At 35.8% G+C, this 24,789-nt stretch overlaps 1 long non-coding RNA gene across 1 annotated transcript; it reads right to left on the bottom strand.

The window, feature by feature from the left end:
* Positions 1 to 432: 432 nt before the first annotated feature.
* LOC135278330 (uncharacterized) lies at positions 433 to 19,424 on the bottom strand. Its single transcript, XR_010345850.1, has 3 exons — positions 19,266 to 19,424; positions 1,176 to 1,436; positions 433 to 1,072 (listed from the first exon to the last, which is right to left on the bottom strand). It is a non-coding gene; the product is annotated as an uncharacterized LOC135278330 (long non-coding RNA).
* Between the last annotated feature and the right edge of the window lie 5,365 nt (positions 19,425 to 24,789).

Below are 24,789 nucleotides of genomic sequence, written 5' to 3'. Positions count from 1 at the left end.
TTTTTTGCTTTGTTTTGGTGATGGGCAAGAGGGCAAACCCATCACTTTTTTTTGCTGGGTTATTGGCTGCCAGCTTGCTTAAATTTCTGACATTACAATTGAGAGAGATGTATTATGTCCATTAGAAAAAAATCATGAAGCAATGCCTCCTGTTTCATTTTTAAACCCCTGACATCAAAGAACATAGAAAATATAAGATCCATCAGTAAAACTCTGATAGTTGTTTCCTGCGTCTACCTGATATATTGGCCAAACAAGTACATATTTACTATTTCCTTTTTTACACATCCACAACACATATATCTCCAATGGAATTATGAACCGTATCTCTTCAATGGAATCATGAAGTATTGCAGTGATTCTTAATTTTTGCAAAAGCTTTTTCTGGAAATTCAGAATCAAGACTTGAAGCAGCATCCCCATTCTTTTACTCAAGTGCACCTGGAGCATAACAGAAAAAACTTTTAATTCTTTGATTGTGATTTGGCATGTGTTCTGTTGACAAAACAGAGGCAAATAATTTTAAATCAGGGACATCTCAGAGGAACTAGAGCAGCAGGCTGCTGAATTTCCTGGCAGGTTGGAAAAGCTATGGAAAAGTTTATTTCCTACAAGATAGTTCACTGTAACCTAAGCATTTGTCCAGGAAAATAATAAGATATTTTAATTTGAAGCACAGATATTTCCCCATATCTACCTTAAATAGATTTTTAATGGGGACATTTTTTAAAGATACATTGTTTTAAGAAAAACAAACAAACAAACAAAACCAAAGAAACAAACAAAAAAACAAAATAAAAGCTAATGTTCCTCCAGTTTCTGACTGATTAGTAGGAGAGTTCACAGATGGCTTCAAATATTCATCAGAAGCCTAAGGGTTAGAAGATGAGGTCAAAGTAGATGTAATACTCCATGCTGGGCTGTGTGTCAGGGGAGCCTGCACTGAGTCTTCTGAAGCTCCTTATCAGATGAATCCACAGTAGAAGTCCAAAGGAAAATTATCTTCATTTCAGGATGATGCTTGTGACAAAAAACTCCCATTGATTCAGACATGCAACCTGCTAGATTCCACCTAAAATGAGCAGAAGTATACCCACTGTAAAGCATGCTTCAAACTACACTTCTTCTATTTTGTTTCAATATATGAGGATGGGGAGTCCCTGTTGGGTCCTCACCTTTAAGTAAAGTGTGACCAGTGCAAACAACTTTTCCTGATAGGCAGTTCTGTTACAACTTATGCTTGTGTTTTCTCCTCCTGTGCCTGCCTGCCCAGGTGCAGCTGAGTCTTTTAAAGCTGAAAATGCTTCCAGGTTTATTATCCAAATCTCTTCAGAAGTTATTCCAGGTTCCTAAGCTGATGGTAATTTAGATGTAGTGTATTTCAAGGTAAACTTCACAGAGCTTGTTAAAGCTTGTTACGTAGCTCCTTTTGGCCGCTAGAAAAGTATAATCAGGGTGAACATAAGAATTTGAACACTGGCAACTTTCTTCTTTTGAAATACTATTAACATCAAAGCTATTAGCAAACACTTGCTGTAATAATTTCCTTCATGTTTGCTTCCTGATAGCTTTCATGTGCTTCTAACTTTCACTACCATTTCGTTTATCAATCACTAGATGCTTTTAAAAATATCACTTACTGCTTAAAGCACAGAGATGAAAAAACAGCAAAATCATGTTGCCATACTATTTTAAGCACTAACTAAATTTGAGGTTTTTTTTCCAAACTGAGACTGATTCTTCTGACTCACATATCCTCCTGTCATACATGTCATTCATTTCATTGTGGTATACTGTCCCTGGTTAAAATTTGTGAAAGAGTGGCATAGGGAACATTATAAATCAGGATTAACTGTAACTATTTTCAGCACTGAACAAACTTTCTACTGTTTCTATGGACCACTTGGGGATTCTACACAGTGGCTATTACTTGAAGTCAGACAACATTCAAATCTGTCTTAAGTTCTACAGAATCACAGAATCATTAAGGTTTGACAAAATGCCCTATATCTCCAAGCCCAACCTTTGACTGAATGCCAGCACGTCAACTAAACCACAGCCCTGAGTGCCATGTCCAGGCAGCTCTTGAACATCTCCAGGGATGGTGACTCCACCACTTCCTTGTGCAGCCCATTCCAGTGCTGGAATACCCTTTCAGTGAAGAAATTCTTCCAACCTGAACATCTCTTCGTGCATTTTGAAGCCATGTCCTCTTGTCCTGTCATGGGTGTCCTGGAAGAAGATGCTGACCTCCACTTACACGCTCCTTTCTGATGGTTGTAGAGATTATAAGACCTCCCCTGAGCCTCCTTCTCTCTAAACCACCCCAGCTCTCAGACAATCTCCATAAGCTGTGCTCCAAGCCCTTCCCCAGCTCCATTGCCCTTCTCTGGAGGCACCCCAGCACCTCAATGTCTTTCTTAGAGTGAGAAGCCCAGAAATGAATGCAGGATTTGAGGTGCAGCCTCACCAGTGCCTAGCACAGGGAGCAATCACTGCCCTGGTCCTGGTGGCCATACTACTCTGATCCAGCCCAGGATGCCATTGGCCTTCTTGGCCACCTGGGCACACACTGGCTCGTGTTCAACCACCATTGACCAGCACCCCCTGGTCTTTTTCCACTGGGCAGGTCTTCAGCCACTCTACTTTATCCTAAGGATTGCTGGAAGCCTTATACCTTAGTCAGTGCAAAGGGAAAGATATGCAATGTATGTACATGAAATTACATAAAAAAAAATCAAAGTATATTCTGGAGAAAAAGGCAAAAAATATTATGCTATTCATCCCTTATGGTCACAATATACATAATGGTATTAAACCAGGCAATTTTGTTCAATTTCTTTTTATCCACAGTATCTATTTAGCATTAGACTTTGATGATATTTGCGTGATTTCTTTCTAATTATGCAATCTAATGAAAAATCCTAGAATACCATAAAGTATTCTACATAATTCAGCATCATTCTAAAGCAATATGTCTTGCAGTTTTAGGTGAGGCAATTAAAATAAGTAGAATGAAAATTTTCCATGCATGGCTTTCTGAGACACCTGTCATGTACTTGGCCTTATACAAAAATCAGTTTTAAGAAAAATGAACAAGGCACAGACATGTTTATGTTGATGCAGACAAGCAGCTATTATAAAGGTTGGGGGTAAAGGTTTAGAGCACAGTAAGCAAGATGCTCTAAGTCCAGTTTAAAAGACTGTCTTTAAATTACAATACACTTTGGATTTATTGAACTTGTACTTTTGCTCTATTGACTGCATCTGTCCTCTTTCTCCTCCTGTTTTCCTATCTGACACTCCCTAGGACACTGCTGGTGCTGTGGAATCACAACATGGCACAGTAACAGATGGTGATGCTACTTTAGTTTAATCTCAACATATAAATATGGAGCTCTTAAGGAAGGATACTTTGTAATTTAAAATCCAGCACTTTTCATGTACTAGGGTAACAGCAGTTAACTCTTTGATCTTCTGTATGAACTCTTAAGGGCAGAGATGGTCTCTGCAGAAAGCAGATGGCTATGCAAAAGAAACATTCAACACTGCTAAGTAAGTTTCAGGGAGCTTGTTGAATGTTGATCTTTTTTTTTTTTGTCTGTTTGTTTGTTGGGTTTTTGGTGTTTTTTTTGTTTGTTTGGGGTTTTTTGGTGTTTTTTTGTTTGTTGGTTTGTGGTTTTTTGTTTGTTTCTTTTTTGTTTAAGTTTCAATGTCCTCTCTCCTTGGTATTCATAAAATTTATCCTGTTCTTTGAAGGCAGCAGCTACTTCCATGACTTCCAAACACAACTTGGAACTGTGGCATCCAGGCTATACAAGCCCATTTAATATAGAAGGTTGTGTGGGTCTGAACTCAAGACAGACATATTGTTGTTTACCAATGAAACATTACTTCTCACAGGACAAAACATTACCCACAAACCACAAGACTGTCAGTTACAGCAATTACAACAACTGGAATTAGAACAATCTGCCTCCAGTGCATTCCTAAATAAGGATCTAAATGTCAGCTGTTATTTCTATAATTTCTATCCACTTAGTTTGGGAACATTGGTAGGATATTGCATTTAAATTGTAACTTCATCCACTCTGCAAAAGATTCTTGCTTGAGGTAATTTGGCTCACCTCAGCTGAAGATAATATTTCTCTGATGATTTACTGGAGGTTCTATTCCAAAGTCACATTAATTTAAGCTGTGGAGAAAATTACTGTATTATCCCAGAGGAAACCAGGAGACAGATCTCAGCTCTGGAATTTATTCCAAAATAAAATTTAAAGCAGTTTAATAGCAGCATAAACTCTTTATAATTTCCTTCCAGCAATATTTTAAAACCTCCTAAAATATCTTTTTGTTAGTTGATTTCCACATAGAGGCTTCCATAGCGTGCTGACATAGAATGCTAAGAACTGAGATGTTGATGGATAATGGTGTATGCACCTAAATCCATCTTACCTACATGCGGCAAATCTTAATTTGAACCAGGCACCTACCACAGATGAGGTCTTCTGCTCTTGAGATTCATTTAAATAAAAAACTTACACCTGTTTAATTTCTCCACAGTTGTTTTATATGAACTTTAATCACATATTACAGCTATATGTATTTAAAATATTCATAGAAACATTCAGTACAATGCTACACCCTGTTCTGTCCATTGTTTTATATCCCCATGCCAAAGGATTATTTCATTCAGTTAGTTCCTCAATATTATTTACTTTTGTGTAGTCTCCATAGAGGAAAAAACATACATGTATGCATATGTAAGGTATATATTCCTATATATTGAAGTGGGTTTTTATTTTTTAATGATTCTTACTTAAAAGAATAATATGTTTCTTTAACTTCTACCTTTTGAATATCTTCATTCACCACTCTACAGGTACTGTTAATTTACTGAGAATTAAGCAAATTATGGTATTTTGCAGATATTTTAAGCAAACATAAGCAAGAAAAAAAACCAAGGTTTCTTCAGTCTGCAAATAGTTCAAAATCTAGAATTATTTCTATTCATATCTCCATCAAGTCCTTAAACTTTATTTCCAAATAGCAAAATATTTTCATGACACATACACAGATGGAAACATTAACTTTTTTATTATTTTCTTTAGCTCTATATGTGTTGATGAATGACCAAGTATTTTGAGTATTTGGGGTTATTTTTAATACTTTTTAACAAAGAAATTCCAATGATTCCTTTGACTAAGAATGTAAAATATATTTGATAAATTGACATTGCAGTGACTGGATGTTAAAAACCCACAATAAATATCATGTGATATTAGAAGATAATATTAATAGACATGTTAGAAACCAAGAAGATGAGAAACTATAAAAGTTTTTCAATTTCAGTGAGAACGTAAGACTGGGAAATTTGGCTGAGAGAGTTTCACTCCTTCATAGCCAATACTCACTGAGCTTCTAAGGCAAAGAGCTTCAATCAGGACACATACTCTGGTATCTTCCAGATATAGTGGTTATAGATGAGGTCTAGTTCTCTTTCTTTTCTCCCTCTTACAAACAAATATTTATTTTTTCATAAAGAAATATTTATTAATTCAAGAAATTAATTGGGAAAGGGACAGAACAAGAAAATTGAACTTGAAATTGCTTAATTCTGTGCCACATATACGAGCTACATTTTCTGTTCATATTTTCCCCTTCTCTGTTCCCTCAAAAGGGTCTATCCTAGATCTGATAGTTTCTCCTTGAAATCAGTCTGTTTCTAGAAAAAGTGAAGTAAAGTAAAGTAGTTGTATGGGAGAAGAAAGTTATCATCTGAATTGTTAACTGAACCATAATGAATTATTGCAGAGTGACTCACTAAATTAAAAATGATGTATTATGCTGAAAAACTGTTTGACCAGCTTTGCTCATAAACCTAAGATTTAAGGCAGGCATTATTTTTTTTCAATTATCCATACATCTACCATGCTAAATTCACATTCCATATTAAACACCTGGATCCAAAAATGTATCTATTTATGACTTCAAAGCTAGGTAACTTGTTCTAAAATATCTGTTCTGAGCAGAACTTGAATCTATTATTAAAACAATCTTTTACTCTCAAAGAGAACAGCTCCTCTGAGGATATCATTCCTATACAAGCAAACATCCCTTCACAGTTCAAAGTCAGTTTTTAGCCACTTACGAGCTAAGACAGAGAGCTGCTTCTGCTACAAAGCTTCATAAGGGCCCTTCATACCCTGGGCCATGGCAATTCACAGAGTGCTTGCTTGCACAAACTCGGTGTAATGCTCACCCTGGGCTTGCAGCCACTGTCAGCCCTTGAGAAGGAACCTGTGCAAGGGCAGAGGTCTGAGCCTTGGCCCCATTTCCATGAGCCATCATTTTCCCCATCAGCCTCCTCTGCCAGCACTCCACAGACACTCCTTGATATGGAGATAGTCCACAATAATTTCTCCTTTTTTACATTTTTTAACATAAAAATAATCTCCCATGGAAACAAGTGCCTTTGTCAAAGACAATTCCTTGCAGGGAAAATTATTTCATTATTTTTTGATTTTCTGATAGGGGAATGATATTATATTGATTTGTTTCAGTAATTTCGATGGTAAAAAACCTATTTTTTTTTAATCTACCTTTTTTCATGCCAAAGATGATCACAAAATTCTTACGCCCTTTGAAATATTCACAGTACTGCTGTGTGCTAAGCCCTTCCTTCTTTGTAACAAAATAAGTCCTTAAAGCACATTTTGCCTTTGCTAAGTTTTCTTGTACCTCAGTTCTTTCTTTCTTTATAATTGAACTATGCCATAGACATTTGTGTGAAGAGATAAGGAATATTAATAAACAGCAAGCGCTAGGAAAGCTAGTGAACATTCCCACATCTCTTTTAAAAAACCCAAACAAACCAAGCAAAAATAAAAACAAACAAAAAAGCCCCCCAAAAAAACAAACAAAAAAACCCCCACCACTAAAAAACAAAACCCCCAAATCTGGCAGGTTTGGTTTTGTTTTTTTTTTTTTAAATTATTTACAGAGCAATTTTTTTGTTGTTGTTTTCTGAGAATTTTCATAAACCTTTTTTTTCTAAGCAGAAGAGCAATTCTGTATTTTCTGAACTGAAAGATGATTAAATTCTGATTCCTTTAAAGAGAAACACAGACTTTATTTTTGAATCTTACTTTTTTTCCTGTTTAGCAGCTGGTGACTAAGGTACTTAAAACAGACACTACTATTCATCATTGCAGAAAAAAAAAAAAAAGAAAATTTGCAATATCACCTAGAAAATTCCACCAAAGGATTGAGAATAATCCGAAGTTACTTACCCCAATGGCTATGCAGAAAGGTAGATAGTAAACCTAAAAGCTTTCAAATCACAGATTTTTCATACTGTTAAAATTTATCAAGGGAAAAGGAAAATAATAACACTTTTGTCTCTTCTGCATTCTGTTTCGTAAGCTCTAATTATTTTAGTACTAGAGTTAAATCTCTAATAATACATATATACCCTAATGAATCAGCTAAGCTCTTAGGAACTGCCTTTTAGGGAAGCACAACACTGTAAATCTCTGACATGTACCATATGTACAATAAAAATAAACCATAAAGAGCTTCTGTTTAGTGCTACTAGCAGCAGCAGCTCTAAAAGGGGTGCAGATGAAATGGGGTCACAGTCTCCTCTCAGTAATCATCAGAAGCTGCTGGCTGTGGGAGGAAGCAGCAATTAGGGAAGGGAGCAGCAGGCAGTGCTCCATGGCTGTACAGAGTACTGTGCTACCGGAGGCAGAATGCCTCCCAGAGTGCCACTGGAGGAATGTGAATCCATACCTTCCCCTGCATGGCCCAGGACCTTAAAGGCTCAGTTAAACCCTTACTAATTTCTGGAGGCACAAAACTGAAAATAGATTTAAAAAAAAAAAAAAAAAAAAGAAAAAAAAAAGAAAAAAGTTCCAAACTTTTCTTTTGGTGTTGACTTGCTTAAAAATGAAGTGTTTTTTTTTTTTAAAAAAAAAAACACCCAGGGAGAGGCAGGCTTCAAAGACAGATGAGAAACTTTCCAAAAAAGTGTGATGAACAAAAACACAGCTTCTTTGACAAGCTCTCTCTGTGTGCACTAGAAAAGCTGCAGACCTGTTAAACGAAAAAAATTGGTCAACTCAAGTCTTAGATGATAAGAAAGAATCTATGGTAGTGCCAATCTGCAGGGGGAAGAAATTTTTAAAACGAATTTAAATAAAAGGACAAGAAAAAGAAAAAAAAAAGGAAAAGTCAAAAAAAGTTTTTCTGTGAACCAAAGACAATACAAAGAATTTTCACAAGTGAAAATTCAAAGGGACTTGAAGCTAACAGGTGGAGCTTTCTCTCTATAGAAAAAGAGTTGGCAGAAGTTGATAAGCAAAATATGAGCTTACAGTGATGATAGAATTTCTTCCCTAGAAACCGAGTTCTGTTTCTAAAATAAAACAACTTGTATTTAGTCCTTGCTTTTTGGTCCAGTTGGGAACATAAAGCCTGTATCTTCATTGAATATTATGAGTAATTAGCATAAACGATTTATACCTATTAAAATTAAAAAGATGGTCCTATGATTTTTTTTCCTAATGTATGACACACATCAGCTATTCAAGAGATGCTGAAGCTATCTTTTACTAGCTCTTATGAATAAATTTACTGTGTTTAGAAGTTCAGGTTGGGTTCTTTGTAACCAGAAATCAAACATGCAATGCATTAATTCAAAATCTTTGAAAAAAATTACCAAAAATTCCATTTTGAAAATCTCCTGTCTCTTTTCAAAAATTACTTACCTAGAATGTTAAATATTCTTTGGCAGACACAAAAAAACATGTTTTCACAATAAGAAATATGGTTTAGTAAAACATAAAAGATGAAGTACTGAGCACCACAGGTATCATTACTGAAGAAAAGACAGTTATTGAATAAATGTTTCTACAGGTAGTAAACCAGTCCATGAGCTGCAGTCTTCTGTTAGAGAAAACAGACTTCCACCATGTATAATTCACAGCAAGAAACTCTTGCCTACTACTACCTTATAATATAACAGCTACTACACAGGAATGGTCACATTGCTTGCACAGGATAAATCCAAAGAATTTTTTTTTTCTCTGTTTTCCGGTTCACATAGAGACAAAATCTAAAGTAAAATTAAAAAAAAATCAAAATGAAGTTATGTACAATGAATAAGGGAAAAAAAATATTTAAAAGTAAATATTGCTGAGGTAGTTTACATAGGAGACATATATTGGTGGTATGATAAATGAGAAATGCAACATGATGTAGTGCATTTGATTAAAAAAGCCTGTCCATAGAAAAACATTTTGATTTCATTAAATACAAACTGATATAGACAGAGAAGAAAAATGGCAGCCCTGAATACAGAACGTTTTAAGGAAGGGAACTCCCTACAGAAATGGTTACTAGCAATCTCAGAAGAAATTAAGGTGCCAACCTAATGATGATTGGGGGGGAAGCCAAATATAATCCTTGACAGGATAAATGGAGAGCACAAATAACAGTGTGAGAATGGCCATGAGGACGATTTAACACTTCAGTACCAATATGCTGAAAAAATTGCAAGAAAAGAAATCCTCTAAGCATGATCAGAAAAACAGGGCAGAGCTTTTGCATTGTTGTGGGTATGATTGTTGTAAGGGTACTTTTATCTACTATGCATCATCCTTGAGTACAAAGTTATGCTTCCCTTCAACAAGAAACAGTCAAAGTGGTTATTTATTTCTAATGGAACTAACCAGCTATTCCTGGGCACTAACCACGTGAATTTCTGTGATGTAAGCTCTGGTTTTCTGCTAATGACTATCCTACTGTATCATGAGCTCCAGAATTCTCCTCCAAAGTCATCTTAGATTTGTGACTAGAGTACATGTCTAGTCATAGAACAATGGTGTCTTAAATATGCCCTCAGTCTCCCAGGACAGGAGTGAGAATAATAAAAAAAAGTAAAGTTTCTCCAAAACTGGAGAGCCATAGCATCTTGCACTCTGCTGGGAGGGAGGGAGGGAGGGAGGGAGGGAGGGAAGGAAGGAAGGAAGGAAGGAAGGAAGGAAGGAAGGAAGGAAGGAAGGAAGGAAGGAAGGAAGGAAGGAAGGAAGGAAGGAAGGAAGGAAGGAAGGAAGGAAGGAAGGAAGGAAGGAAGGAAGGAAGGAAGGAAGGAAGGAAGGAAGGAAGGAAGGAAGGAAGGAAGGAAGGAAGGAAGGAAGGAAGGAAGGAAGGAAGGAAGGAAGGAAGGAAGGAAGGAAGGAAGGAAGGAAGGAAGGAAGGAAGGAAGGAAGGAAGGAAGGAAGGAAGGAAGGAAGGAAGGAAGGAAGGAAGGAAGGAAGGAAGGAAGGAAGGAAGGAAGGAAGGAAGGAAGGAAGGAAGGAAGGCCAAATTTACCCTCCCTTCTTTCTCAATACTAGCCTGAGAAGTGATAACATCATACTTACTGTGACCTACCAGCTTTGGCTCACTTCTGCCTTTAGTATCTTGTTTCCTTTGCGAGGGAATGAGCAACGTGTGTGCCAGCCTGCACAGGTCTCTGTTAAATCTGGTTTTGGTCCTACCTCACCACTGGGCCAGTACAACTTCCAGGGCCAACTCAGTACACCTGAGCAGGTGGAAGGTGGATAGCTGACCTCAACCTGAACTTGGTCCTTTCATGCTGAAAAAAAGGACTTTTCATAGGGGGCAAAAGAAGTATGGAGAATATGTTATTTTCATCTGCTTGTGCAATATATTTACATACATATTTGGGAATCAAAGCTTTGTTTGGCAAGCATTGCCAAAAGTCAAAGCTTTGTTTGGAAAAAGAAGTTATTTAATCTTAATAAAAGATTGACACTGACTGTTATGTTTTGGTTTATGTTTTCTCTCAAGGGGAACCACTATTTGGCACCTCACTATCTCTTACTGAGAGACTGGAGACTTTGAAGAAAGAAGATACCTTTACAGAGTTGCCATGACTTCTGACCATTTTAATTCTCAGGTTTTCACAAATCAAAAACTCAGAACACAGCAAGAGATTCCCTTTTGAGAATTATTTCCCTGTTATGCATACAGATGTCAAAATTATCAAAAATCAAATTTTGCTTTCTCAATCTAAAAAAAAATAAATTCAGAAAATCCATTTCATAGATGTGAGACAGTATTTATCTTTCAGTAACATCTCATCAAGTGAGCAACAAGAGATTGCTTCCATTTTTCTTATCCTCCCAGAGTTAGATAAACTTGATATTTATTATTCACGCTGTGCTATTTGCAAACGTAAGGACTAAGTAGAATTCTCTGTGTACTGCATCCTGACAGTTTTAAATGGGTGTTTTTCCAGCCATTCAGTGCTTTCCATGCATTTCATAATTACTTCTCTTGCCTCCAAATATCTCTATGCAAAGCAAATGATATCAAATGATACTGATTTTTTAAATCTATATCATAAGCAAGTACCTTCTGTTCATTTAATATTAAAATACCCATAAGATTTACCATATGTAACAGAATCTCCTAGTATAGGAGTAAAAAATACTATAACCTGGTATAAAGGGGCAAATATGTTCTTCATGATAGTGCATATATCATAAGAGGTGATATGATCTAATGGACATCTCTATTTGATTGGAATGAACTTCCACTGAAGAACAATATTCTGGAAGATAAAACCAACCCCAGATGCCAAGACAGGAGAGTTTAAGATTATTCAGTCATCTTAAATCTAGAATGTATATCCTAAACTATTTTGGAATTGTGCCAAATCAGCAGTGTATTTATCACTTCTTCCATCATTACAGTAGTTTTAGAAAATTTCAAATATATATTTCAGAAACTAATCAGTTCTTATTCTTATTGCTCAGCCCACAAATATTGAATTGTCAAATGTCTATCTCCAGCTTAAACTTATTTCAGAAGACAGATCCATAAAATATTTTACTTTTATATAAATTTTTATCAGTGGGAGAGATAAATAGAAACAACATATGTTGGAATTTTATTGAAAATTAAATTTTCTTTGGGTTTGGGTACCATCCCTGTCTCCCACCATATGCATACCTTTACAATACTGAAGTTAGTCTAACCACTTTATTTCAGCTGTTTCACTGAGTGTCAGTAAACAGCTCAAATATATAGATCCTCTTTGTAATTCTAGTTGGGATTCTGTGAAAAGATTTCAATATATTGCTCTAAAACAGTCAAGGTGGGTCTGGGAGACTAACAAATCTGATCATCATAACAGTTTTTCTAGTGAAAATAGCATTGTTTAACCTGTTTAATGCATTTTCATGTATTTTGTTTCATAAATTTTGTTTAACTTAACTTAAAGGTAACAGATCAACTGAATAAATAAATAAACAGTTCTGGGACTCCTGACATAAGGACACCTGCTGAACTGGGTCCAGAGGAGATCCAGGAAAATGATCAGGAGGCTGAAACAGATGTCCTATGAAGGCAGGCTGAGAGAGTTGGGGTTGCTCAGCCTGGAGGGGAAAAGACTTTGAGGACCTTAAAACATCTTCCAGCACCTAAAGAGGGCCTCAAGACAGCTGGATAGGGTAGGATAAGGGCAGGTAGTGATCAGACAAGGGAAAATTGCTTCCAGCTGAAGGGGGGTAGGTTCAAGGAGGATATTTTTTGAAGCACTGGGACAGGTTGCAAAAAGAAGTTGTGGATGCCCTGCCCTTGGAAATGTTCAAGGCAAGACTTTGTTGTGGCTTTGAGCAACCTGGTCTAGTGGAAAATGTGCCTGCCTATGGCAGGATGGTTGGACTAGATGATATTTAAGGTTCTTGTGCAGGGAATAATTATACTAAGCTACAGCTTCCCTGCATACTCATCAGCAAGTAAAAATGTCTTACTATTTTTTAATTTCAACAAGTCCAGCTTCAATGTAAAAATTTCTGCAGAATGACTATTTGAAGCAAATATTTTTACAAAGCAGCTGCTCCCTAGTGAAAATGACAGGTTTTGAGCAAAGCAACAAATTTACTTTTACAGAGTTTCCCTTCTGTATTGCAGCATAATATGACAATAAAGAAGCAACACAATATTGCTCAGAAGTTTCCCTGTGGATTAATAGTTTAATTTCAGGAAAGGATTTTGGAACATAGATGGTGAGCCCTTTATCACAGACCTGTCAGCAGCAGTGCCTATAGAATACAGAAATAGCAGGCTTTATACTGAAATGGGAATAATCTTGCTCAGTTCTAAACAGGAGGCAATTCTCTGCCAACAGTTGCTACGTGGCCACTTGTAGGATGCATAATGCTGTAAGAGTAAAACCTCACACTGAAAATATAGTGGCATATCTGACATAGATTGGGTAGAATTTTAAATCTCTATTTAATAGTTTTTATATGCATAATTTCATATTTTTTTTAAAGAAGTGTTTCTACATCTATAAGACATAGTAGTCAAGAGATTCAGAGCATTATTGCTGGCTCACAGAACTGACTGTTGTATTGTAGCTATGTGGATTCAGTAATAGAAGAAGATTTTTTTTTTTTTTCTGTTGATAACTGGGTAGCTTTTGAGACCAGAAGCAAGTAATGAGCAAGAACGACTCCTGCAGAACCATTATGGAGAAAAATGTGCAGCCATGGTATAAAAAATAAATGCCAGTGATTTAGGGATTCAATTTACTTTTAGCTTGTGTCAGTATATAGGTACAGCTATTCCACTGGGTTATAGAGGTGCCCACTATCCTCTCTGTAGATGAAAACAATGTAAGGTTTTTGAAAGAGAAAAACAAAATCTTGTTTCTCTATGTTTTATACTACAAATCATTGTCCAATCAAGTCCTCAGCTTCTTTTATTCCCTGCTTTTTCCTTTACCTGCTGCTTCAACATTGAGGTACAAGCAATTCTCAGGGGTTAAGCTAGGGGAGATGAACAGGATTTTCCATGCAGAAAGTTCAGAGATCAGCCTTAGGCATGTTGTAAATAATTAGTGAAGAGATGATCTGATATTATAAAAAACATTTTGATTAATGTTTCTTGTTTGCAGAGTGTCATTCCGAAGCTTAATGAGAATAACAATTTCAATGCATGGCAAAATAGCAGAAATACTTCATTAAAAAATGTTTACAGTGGGTGCTGTAGAATTTAATAGACTGAACTTCTAAAAATATTGATCAGATCTTTATCATACCATCCCTGCAATGCACAACAAAATGATTCAGAATCATCAAACACTGTTTCTCCCTTTTGATCAAAATATAATTACCCAATCTGGTGGTATTTAAATGATCTGAAAATTGTAGCCCTTTCAATCTCTATTAACAAAAGAAGTAGTGCTGAGCACCATACAGCAAAACATCAGAATTAAGTGAGATCTTCTCAATACTTCATGAAAATCAAGTATATATTCAGGGGATTTCTTGGCAGAAGGGGAGGGAGTGTGAGGTTAAATCACATTTAGAGAAGGGATTGTCACCTTCAATCTTGAATGATGAGCAAAGGACATATCAGGAGTAAGCATTCTATATCTCCAAAAACTCCTGTAAATCCTGTTCTCAACATTATTGCTGTTTTCAGAATATTACTAGTCTTTTAAATGAAAAACAAGCCAAACAAGTCCAACAGAAAATGACTCCATGTCCCTTGCATCTGTGCTAGAGAGCTACCTTACAACAGATGAAAGGCCTCAATCATCTTGTGCTGAATCTGTGGAAGCCACCTGCAGCAGACCATCAGGGAAGGTAACATGAACACCCAGCAAACCTCTGGTGCCACCTTCACAAGATGCTTGTTTGACCTACATCCACTTGTGTTTTAGGAGCTGTGGAGGTGGATGTGGCAGGATGTGCTGTGTGACTCTAACAGCTGGCTGAAGGCAGCACGGGTTTGCCCAAGGCACTAAAGGTGGCTGTGAAGGGGAATGCTGCTGGTAAGGCCACTTACCACTTCAGGAGCTGCCTGAACAAAAAGTGCTGCAAGGCACTGAGGGCTGAAAAGTACTCACCAAATTTGTTGCTCACTCTTGGAATATACAACCTGTTTTAGGAAAGGATATGGACAGATAAAGATAAAAAGGAAGGATTTTAATCCAGTTGCAGTCATATGTCCTGTATAATCCAAAACAGCTGTTTGCTTTGTTCTCTGTTGTCTGCAGAACAAAAGCCATTTTATACCCTGGTGCAATGTGCAATTTTGTTTCTCTGCTGTGATATTATGACTGAGCAGCCCTCGTTCCATACAGCCACAGCAGTTGCCTTTAATAAACTTTTCAAATTTAAAAGAACATTCAGGGGATGATGTTCTCACCCACACCACAAATCATGCACGTGTACTGAATATCATGTAACAGCTCAAGGCTCTTCTCTTCCTCCACCTATAGTACTGTGAGTTGATTCATAATAGTCTGCATCTGAAATAATTTTTTAATGTATACAGATCTTTTGAGTAACATACTACAGTTGCCTCCAGTGGATGCTCATGTAAGAAGAGACACAGTATATAAAATTATCTAGAGAATGATAGCTCAAATAGTAAATTATAACACTTTATGGAGCAATGTTAGAAAAAAAATCCATTCTGTTCTAATGACTACTACCATATACCTTGTTATTTCAAAGTAGAACTTTCCTCTTACTCAGTACAGATAGAAAAGAGCTTAATCTCTGTGCTTACTGTAAATCAAGGCAAAAATGTTTTCTAATTAGTATTTGTTTTAGTGGGACATATTTTTTGTTAAGATCTGCACTTGGAAGTGGATAAATTTTGATATTATAGTTATTTTTGACTGAGTTGTTATAAAAGCTTTTAAAACTGTCTTGAAAATAAATTCCTCACAACAAACATATGCGTTAAATACTTTTCACTTTTAACAATACATTAATTATTAAAGACCTCTGGAATTTCTATGGCAACAGAATACTTAATAAGTTCACATTATTCATCACTGCAAGTAGTAATAACTGCTGCTGTTAATGTCTCACACAATAACAAGTAAGAACTGGCCGCCTGAGTCAGAATTTCCAGTGTTCTAAGACAGAAGGTGGTAGAAAGTGGAACAAAACACATGGCTTCCTGACCTTCCTTTTACTGACTTAGACTATTTGAAGACTGAGAATCTAAGGAAACACATATTCAGACTGTATGCCTTTTACTGGATACTCCATTTCAACTGCTATTAGCATAAAGGTCTCAAGGGAATAACCAATCAGTAGAAAGAGATGAGCTTTTTATAACCACTCCCTCTGTGTTGCAAAGAAAGTTCTATTGTATAATGAAGAATTTAAAACATTAACAATACAAGTATCATTACAAACTTGAGAGAGGAAGGATTGTTATATTTTTCAGATCTGCTACCAAAAAAAAATAAATTCAGAAAGTCACTGAAAATAATGAAAAATCAGGAATTGGGAAGTAAGGTACCAGGAACTAAAATTATCCATTCCATTGATGAACATTTATTGAAGAAACTGACTTCTAAAGATAGAAAGACTAAAATATAGACCATTGAATTTTCATGAAGCCATTTCTTTGTGTTATATACCTTTGTTACTATATCACCTTTAATTGAGGCAATATTCCCAGCTAGAGACACAAAATGCTGTATTGCTCACAGTTTCCTGGGCTTTGGAACACTTCAAACTCTTTGTTAGAGTAACCTCAGTACAAGATCAGGCTTATTTGACATGGCTTGATCTTCTCTTGGTGGCACTACATGTTGTTCTGTATAACTATTATTGAACTCAAAGTAAGATTTAATTTGTTCTGTATTGCATAGTGAAAATTAAGGAAGGAAAAAGAAAAACCACGAGTATGAAAATCACTCTGTGTCTGAATACATTGGAACAAGCTCAAACCACAAAATATCAAACATTAAAATTCTGTTAAATGTTTAAAAATAGGTGGTAGTAAGAGGCATATATTCACATTGAATCTTTTTCTTGCAAGAAAAAGGAGAAAATAAGTTACTCCATGTGCACTGAGGAATCACAGAAGCATTTGGGTTTTTAAATAATACAGAGAGGGGATGCCAAAATCATTATTGTAAAGCTACTTCTAAATATATCCAAAGAGTATTGCAGCCAATAAAATGACCCATCCTTTCATTTGCAGCACTTCATGTGGACAACATAAATGAGCACAGGAAATTTACCATATTGTTGGAGACAAAAACAAGGGCAACATTTCTGATTTCATTCAAATAACTTAATTTTTAATTAGAGGGCTAATATCATCAATTTAAATGGCAGTGACCCTTCAAAAAAGTACTACTAGCTTAAGAGGCAATAAAAACCTCCTGATATTATGAAATAAAAGAGTTTGCTGCTGTGATAAGAAAATCCCACCAAACAAAACCATTTTTCCTGCAGTTCTTATATAGAATTCTCAATAAAAGAACAGGGTGATATAAATTTAAAGATATTAAAGATAATAAAATGAACTAAATTTAATCAAAATAGAATGCTTGGGAGAAAACCATTCTTTGTCATGCTGGAGGTAATGTGCCAAGACTATCCTCAGAAGGCTTACCTCTAAAATTTTTCATTTTACCCAAATCAAACTTTGGGTTTAATATCCAGCATGACAAAGAAGGATTGTGGATCCCCACAATCAGAATTACACAAGTACAAAAGATAAATAGCATAAAATATAGAGTAGAGAGGATGGTGTTCTTCTGATGAGCTGATAATTCCTGTTTTAACCAATCATTTTCTAGTTGAAACAAACAAGACAACAAACAAAAAATGCTGCGCCTCAAAAAAAAAAAAAGATTAAAACTTTGATCAACACCAGTTGCCAAAAACATAACACCCACCCCCTCCCCCCAAGTCCCTTACTAGTTTATAGTTATTTCTTTTAGAGTTTCATGATAAAATGTAGCTAAAATTTTCCCTCAGCTTTATCTCATATAATGATCTACAGCATATGTTCTTTTGCACTTTAAAGCAACGGGAAAGTAGGAGCATATCTTTTTGCAGCAGCTAAAATAGAAATAACTTTTTTTTCTACAATTAATAGTGTTTTTCTCAGAAAGTTCATGATTTTTGACTCGTTCTGGCCTGCCGTATTAGCATATTTTGTTCAATTGCCAGCTGCGTTCTTCGTGCTGGGAAGAAATAGGTTCACATAAATGTAGAACCAGTCTGAAGTCCTGACTGTAGATAGTGCTCATAATTAGCCATTCCCAGGAGGCTGATGTGTGAAGAGGCACCAGTTTAACACTGTTAAAATTATTTCCAAAGAGTTCTCAGCATCTTTACTGAAGGAATCAATCAAAAATGTCTTCAGAAGAAAGTGTAATTGCTTTCAAGGATTAAAATTTTAATCAGGAATATTCAATTAGAAGTTAATGTTGAGATCCACAGTTCAGATTTTTATGCAAATGTGCCATTCTTATATTCAGTCTTGAAGATAAAGGCGATTCATGGCAAATACAGTTCTGTCTCTCAGCTCATCAAGTTAGTGATAATTTACTTTGAAGAATATTTTACACTTGCTACATTTGGAAGTATGTAAATCAGTTCACTTTTGCCCCTTCTACTGTAATTAATCTTTGCATTATGTGAGATGGCTCATAGCACTTTCATTCATGTGAATCCCCTGGTTTCAAAAAGATTTGACCAGTATAAGATAAATAATACATATCAACTGTTAAGCTAGAATTGAGGTTTGCAAGAGCTTGATTACATTTACTCTTTATGAATAACAGTTCTGGAATGGAATATCTTTAATTGAAAACTACACAGTTACGAAGAATCAGATGTTAAAAATTACGGATAAAATTCCTCTTCCCCCAAACCATTGCATATTCCGAGAGCAGAGGTCAGTACAACTTGCATATAAGTAGATGTAGGGATATTGTATTGAAAAATCCAGAATTATGACACTTTCCTTGATCAAAATCCATCTTCAGTTGTATGAAGTAGAATTTTGAATTTATGATTAGAGATAAATTTCATTATAATTTGTTTTAAAATTAGAAAATATCGCATTTACATTTACTTGCTTGAGATTTGACAATATATCAACAATCTGTTAATTAAAAACTCCCCATAAGGCATGGATATGTATGAGACTATTTCCTAGCTTACATAAAGCTCTTTGATTTCTGATATATATCTTATAATATGCTATTTTATCCTTGCAATTTAGTCAGTACGTACTAGAAGCTCAGAGAAATAGTTTAATAATTTAATTTCTCCTCAGAAATTGCAGGCAGTGACTGTTATAAATGACATAATCTATTCTTATGTAGCACCCAAGACAAATAGTTTTGTTGAATAGCCTGAACAAGTGAGAATTCTGCTGGAATTGAATGCTTTAGAACTGACCATTCTTACCTGTCTAAATTATATTTTAGTGTTATTTATGTCTTAATTTTTACTTGGAAATCTAACATGAATATATGACCAAAGACCTCAAAATATGCAAGTTAGCTTGAGCTGACGAGATTTAGACCTTATGAACCTCATTGTCTGTAAAGCCAGAACAGGTATCCTGTGTTGGAATGGACACAGAATGTTCATTGAGGTCCAGTTCCTGTCCTTGCACAGAACAGATTCCATGGCTACCGCTGTGCCTCATCTGCTTGACTTCTGACATTTTGGATTGCCTGCTCCTGTTCTCCTAGGATGTGGTGCTCAAAAAGTGACCAGCACTGATAGACCCCAGCACCTTCAGGATCATTCTCCCAGGAGACCTACCTAGATCCCTGAGAGCCAGAAAAGTGCTCTTCTCATGTCCAGGCTGAAGGTTTGCTTGCACTTTCTGTCCAGTCAGACTTGATTTAAACCCAGTTGTTCCATGGTCACTGTGGCCAAGGTGGCCACCAATCACCATTTCACTCCTGAGACACCCTCTTTCAGTAAGTAACAAATCAAGAGGGGCATCTTTCCTAGTACCCCTTGTACCTATACAAGGTACAAGTAGGGTACTTCATGGTATGAAGTTACCATCCAGATGTTTCAGGATTCTTCTGGACCTGTTTGTGCCAAATGTATGGTGCTTCCAATTATCTAACAAGTGGAAGTTCCCTGTAAGGCAGTGGAAACAAGTTGAAATAAACAAGTAAACAAGACATTTCCATAACCATTACTCAGATCAAATATCTAATTAAATATACATCAAAAAATTTATAGAGTGATCTGCATTTTGATCACTGCATTTTTGCTAAGGAGGTAAGTGCTTATAAGCACTGAGTAAGGCTGATCAGGGGTGAGGCTGATCTGTGCCTGGGTTGCTTTTCTTTATGTAAACTGGACCTGATTTAACAACCATCAAGGCTTGTCACTACCTTAACTAGATATTCCAAATATCTATGGACAAAACCCATGAAAGACTGATCTAAGGAAACATACTTAAACCCCTATGTAGTCATGTACTTTTTTTGATCACAGATTTCCATAAGACCAATATTTGAAGAATACTAGGCAAAACTGTGCTGATGGAGCCATGAAAATATTTTCAGAAACGATTACAAGAATAAAGGAACACATTTAACTTGCAAAAATTATTTCCAATGTATAGATTTACATATACTAATATAATCATATACTATTTTGCTTAGTAACAAGTAACCTGGTAAAAACAAAGGAATGTCTTACAATTAAGATAGATGTGTGTACATATATATAGTATAGATATATGCATACATCTTATGAGAATATTCTGCTTTGCCATTAAAAAAAGTGAATTTACATTTTTCTATAAATATTTTCTACCTATGGAACCATTATTTTAATAATTTAATAATATTGAAATATATTTATGTGTCAGATACAATTTCAGCAGTCAGAGCTGTTTAGTGTACTTGTATAATAAAATTCTATACTCAAAGTTAGGAGTAGTATGTTTGAATTCTCATTAACAGCTCAAACAATTAAAGTATAGTGCCCCCATTCTTGCTTTGTAGATTATGTTTAGGAGAAAAAATAGTTTATTTTATATTTCCTTTTAGAAGTACTCTTCATTTATATTCTACATATAAGACAGCTCTGGCCTAAATGATCACTTAGTGGAATATTTTTATAAATTTTACACTAAAAGAACATTTTGCTATTTGTTCTAATTTTGTTCTTCATACAGAAAAGAGAAATAAGGAAAGTAAAATCCAAAACCACTTGAGAATTAGGATAAGAGAATTCAGGAAAATAGAGTTAAAAATCTTTAATGACTGTGTCTCCTAGCAGTGTAGAAGAGTCACTTATTGAAGATGAACTATAGTTAAGACATGATACAGTGACAGGTTTGACCACTGTATTAACATTGCCACAGCACTTGAAACCCTCTCATCATAACATAACCACAACAATAAAGATGATCTTCACTAATGATTTCCAACACTATAAGTATGTATTTATGACCTGTTAATGACAAAAGACATATGTGTAGGAGAATAAAGGCTTTGTTTGGCCAGGGCCAGGTTTTTCTGATCTTTGATGGACCAGACAAGAGGCTCTGCTAAATGTGCACCCTAGGATTTCTATTCCCCAGTTTCCATCATTCACTGCCTGGTACTTAACAGTCCCATACAGTGTTCAATCTTTCTGCGCCTGGTGGGAGATAGGGTGATACACTCAAAGCTGCATTTCCTGGCCCATGTATCTCAGGGGTTATTTCAGAGATGAGTCCCATCATAGTTCTTTCTGGGGTGTTGTGTTGCCACAGGTCTTATGCAGAATGATGCTTTGGACACGGGAATAGATTGTAAGGTTTGGTTTCTGCCACTTGGCATTTTCCTCCATCACAGTAAGCATACAGTGATCGAATTGCAGATTGTGGCAGTGGCCCAGTGCAATTGATCTGCCAGACCTACTTATCCACTCAGCATTCAGATATATTTTTTAAAAGAATTGTTGTGTATGTTTCATAGATAACCTGCACAAGTGGACAAGTTTCCCCATCAATGAAGAGCTGAATTTTTATGTCTCACATCCAGATGCCCACATGTAGATGCCCTGATACATGAGGCACAATGGTGAAGTTGGCTTGTGGTCAGTACATAACAGCTTCACATTGCTGCTTCTTCATTCTGACTTTTTTACTCTCCTTGAGTAAGAGTTCTCCATGCGCTATAATCCTTCAGTTAAAGTCTGCTTCGTTGTGGGTCTCCCTTATAGTACTGTGAAAATCTATTCTTCCATCTTCCTCCTCCTTCTCTGTCCTTGGAGTTCTCTGTGTTGTTTTTTTATTTTTTTCCTCATCTTCCTCTTTCTGAGATTTTTTTGCTGAGCATGATGTATTACGGTATGGAATAACCCTGTGGTCAATTTGGGTCAACTGTCCTAGTTATGTTATCTTCAAGCCTCTTGTGCCAGCCCACTCATTTGGGAGGAGGAGAATATGGCAGAATGTGAAAGAGAGAAGGTCTTGACACTGTGCAAGCATTGTTTGACAATAGCCATAACACTGCTGTCTTATCACTGCTGTTTTAGCCACAGACACGAAACAGAGCACCATATGGACTGTTGTGAAGAAAGGTAACTGCAATACAGCCAGACTAAGACAGGCTCCACCCCGTGTTCCGTGGAATTTTTACTGTGCTCAGGTCCCACATTAAATGATATATTTATGTGTGTTCTGATGTCTTATTAACATAGTTTCATTTCTATACTGTACTCAAATCTTCCAAAATATTTACCAAAACCTCACTACATTTCAACATCTGGTCCTTCCATTTTATACCTTTTGTTTTCCTTTCCATTCTGTCTAGCTTTCATTCCCAAAATTCCTTCTTACCAATACTTAAAATAGGATCTGGGTCTAGACATTGTCATGAACCACCTTCCACTGATCCTGGACCTGCACACAAATACCATTGTTAATTCTTCCACCTTTCCAAATATCTGCAAGGACAGCCAATGGGTTTGGCTTCATTAAAAAATTAACATAGTCTCTTGAACAGACTGGAGTAGAGTCAGACAGACACAGGTATATTCCAAGCAGCATCTTATCCAGCAGTATGTGTCATTATCAGCCAAGCAGATGAATACAGCATTCTGACAACATGAGAGATGGTATTACTGCACAGCATTGACACTTGCAAGGCAAAGCAAGAAATATGCACTGAAGTGTTACAGAAACTCTAAACATTCAATAGATCCAAGGAAAATGTGAAGAAATTTGCCAGTTAAAACTTACTATCACATTAATATAGAATTTTTTGTGGTGTTTTTTGGTTTGGTTTGGTTTTTGCTTGGTTTTTTTTTTTTTTTTGGCTGTTGTTGACATTTTAAGCCATCAAATTTTCCAGGCCATTATCTGAAGTCTTTAATGACTTAAGAGGAGAAGTTAATTGCTGGCTGTTGTTATTTACTGATATTGGTCATGGTTCAGTAATCTAACAGCTCATATCCTGTGTAGCAAGCTTATGTACTCTGACTCACTGAAGTAAACCAGTTCAACTACAGACAGGAGTTAGATTCCTAAATTAATTGTTTGAAAGAGGTTTGAATGCAGAGTAGAACTAGAAATTATATACAGTGATCACTTACCTGCCTTGTCATTATCAGTCTATCTGCTGTGCAGGTTTTTCTAGTCTTCAACACATGGCATCCCTAGAGAGGCTGATGCTTTGCTCTTGGTTACTTAATTGTATAGAGGAAAATTGTATTGATTTATTTAGTTTTACAAATATTAATTACATCTATTCTGAAGAATTCTGACTCAGAAATCCTTGATGGAAAACATTTACAAATATTTGAATTTATTTTTCTGGGTTGTTTCTTGATGTTTTTTGAACAGTGTATTCTATATATGCAATTTTCATAGCTTCACAGCAGTAGTTTCTTCTAATCTATCAAAGGAATTCAGGCAAAGATTTCAGTTGCTTAAGAAAATGCTGATCAGTGTCTTCTACTTAAGACTTGGTATACCTAAGGTAACATGTATTTTAATTTGTTGAAGTGCATTAAAAAAGGTCAAAACCAGCATTAACATGTAGATATTGGTTTAAATATTTAACCTCACATATATCCGATTCTATATCGCTCAAGAAAACGTTCATGGCCAAAGTTTTACTTCAGCTTAAACAATTTTTAATTTGACATGTTTGTACATGATACACATATATGAATTCTATTTCACAAGGCATAAATATATTCAGATACTCAGATCAAGATTTTATCTAACATTTGAGTAAATGAATAAGCTACTTAATATACTGGTATGTTAATTCTGTTAGAAAACACAAACAGAACAAATAAATGAGACACTTCAGATACAGTTTTCCCCTGTGAGAGTACTCTAGTTCTGCACAACATACCTTCATCCCTCTCCCTGCCCTCCTTAGGGCACCAGCACAGAATCCATACAGACAAGATAGGAGCTCCAGAGAGCATTAGCTCAGCCCATCTGTCCCTCAAAGCTTCAATACTACTGCCCAGTTTCATTGTCAAGCAAATAAAAAGCAGATCCTAATCAACAATAACCAGAAAACAATGCTGCTCAAAGAAACATTAACACTTGAGATTCAAATTTTAGAGTATTCCTGGCTGTAGCAGTTTTTAGAAATTTCTGAAGAATGCAAATAACCTGTACTTCTCAGAGAGGCCATAAGTGGCAGACTACTCATTGTTTCTGAATCTTAATACTAATCTCATGATTTTACATAGTTTATGTAAAGAGCTTTTTGTTGTTTTTTTTTTTTTCTACAGATTAGATTAACTAATATGTCTAAAATTACCAGAGAATCACAGAATATTCTTAATTAGAAGGGACCCACAAGAATTGAAGAATTGAATCAAGTAAAACTCTTTAGTGAATGGCTCATACCCTATCTTATTTGATAGACAAGACTTGGGGTTTGAAAAGTTTTGATAGCTAAACACATTATTTGAAGAAACAAAAAAAAAGTAAATGAAAACT

This window comes from Passer domesticus, chromosome 1 (genome assembly GCF_036417665.1).
Source record: "Passer domesticus isolate bPasDom1 chromosome 1, bPasDom1.hap1, whole genome shotgun sequence".
Classification (NCBI taxonomy): Eukaryota; Metazoa; Chordata; class Aves; order Passeriformes; family Passeridae; genus Passer; species Passer domesticus.
Note: the sequence above shows the minus strand (reverse complement) of the source record. Positions and strands in the feature narration are given on the sequence as shown.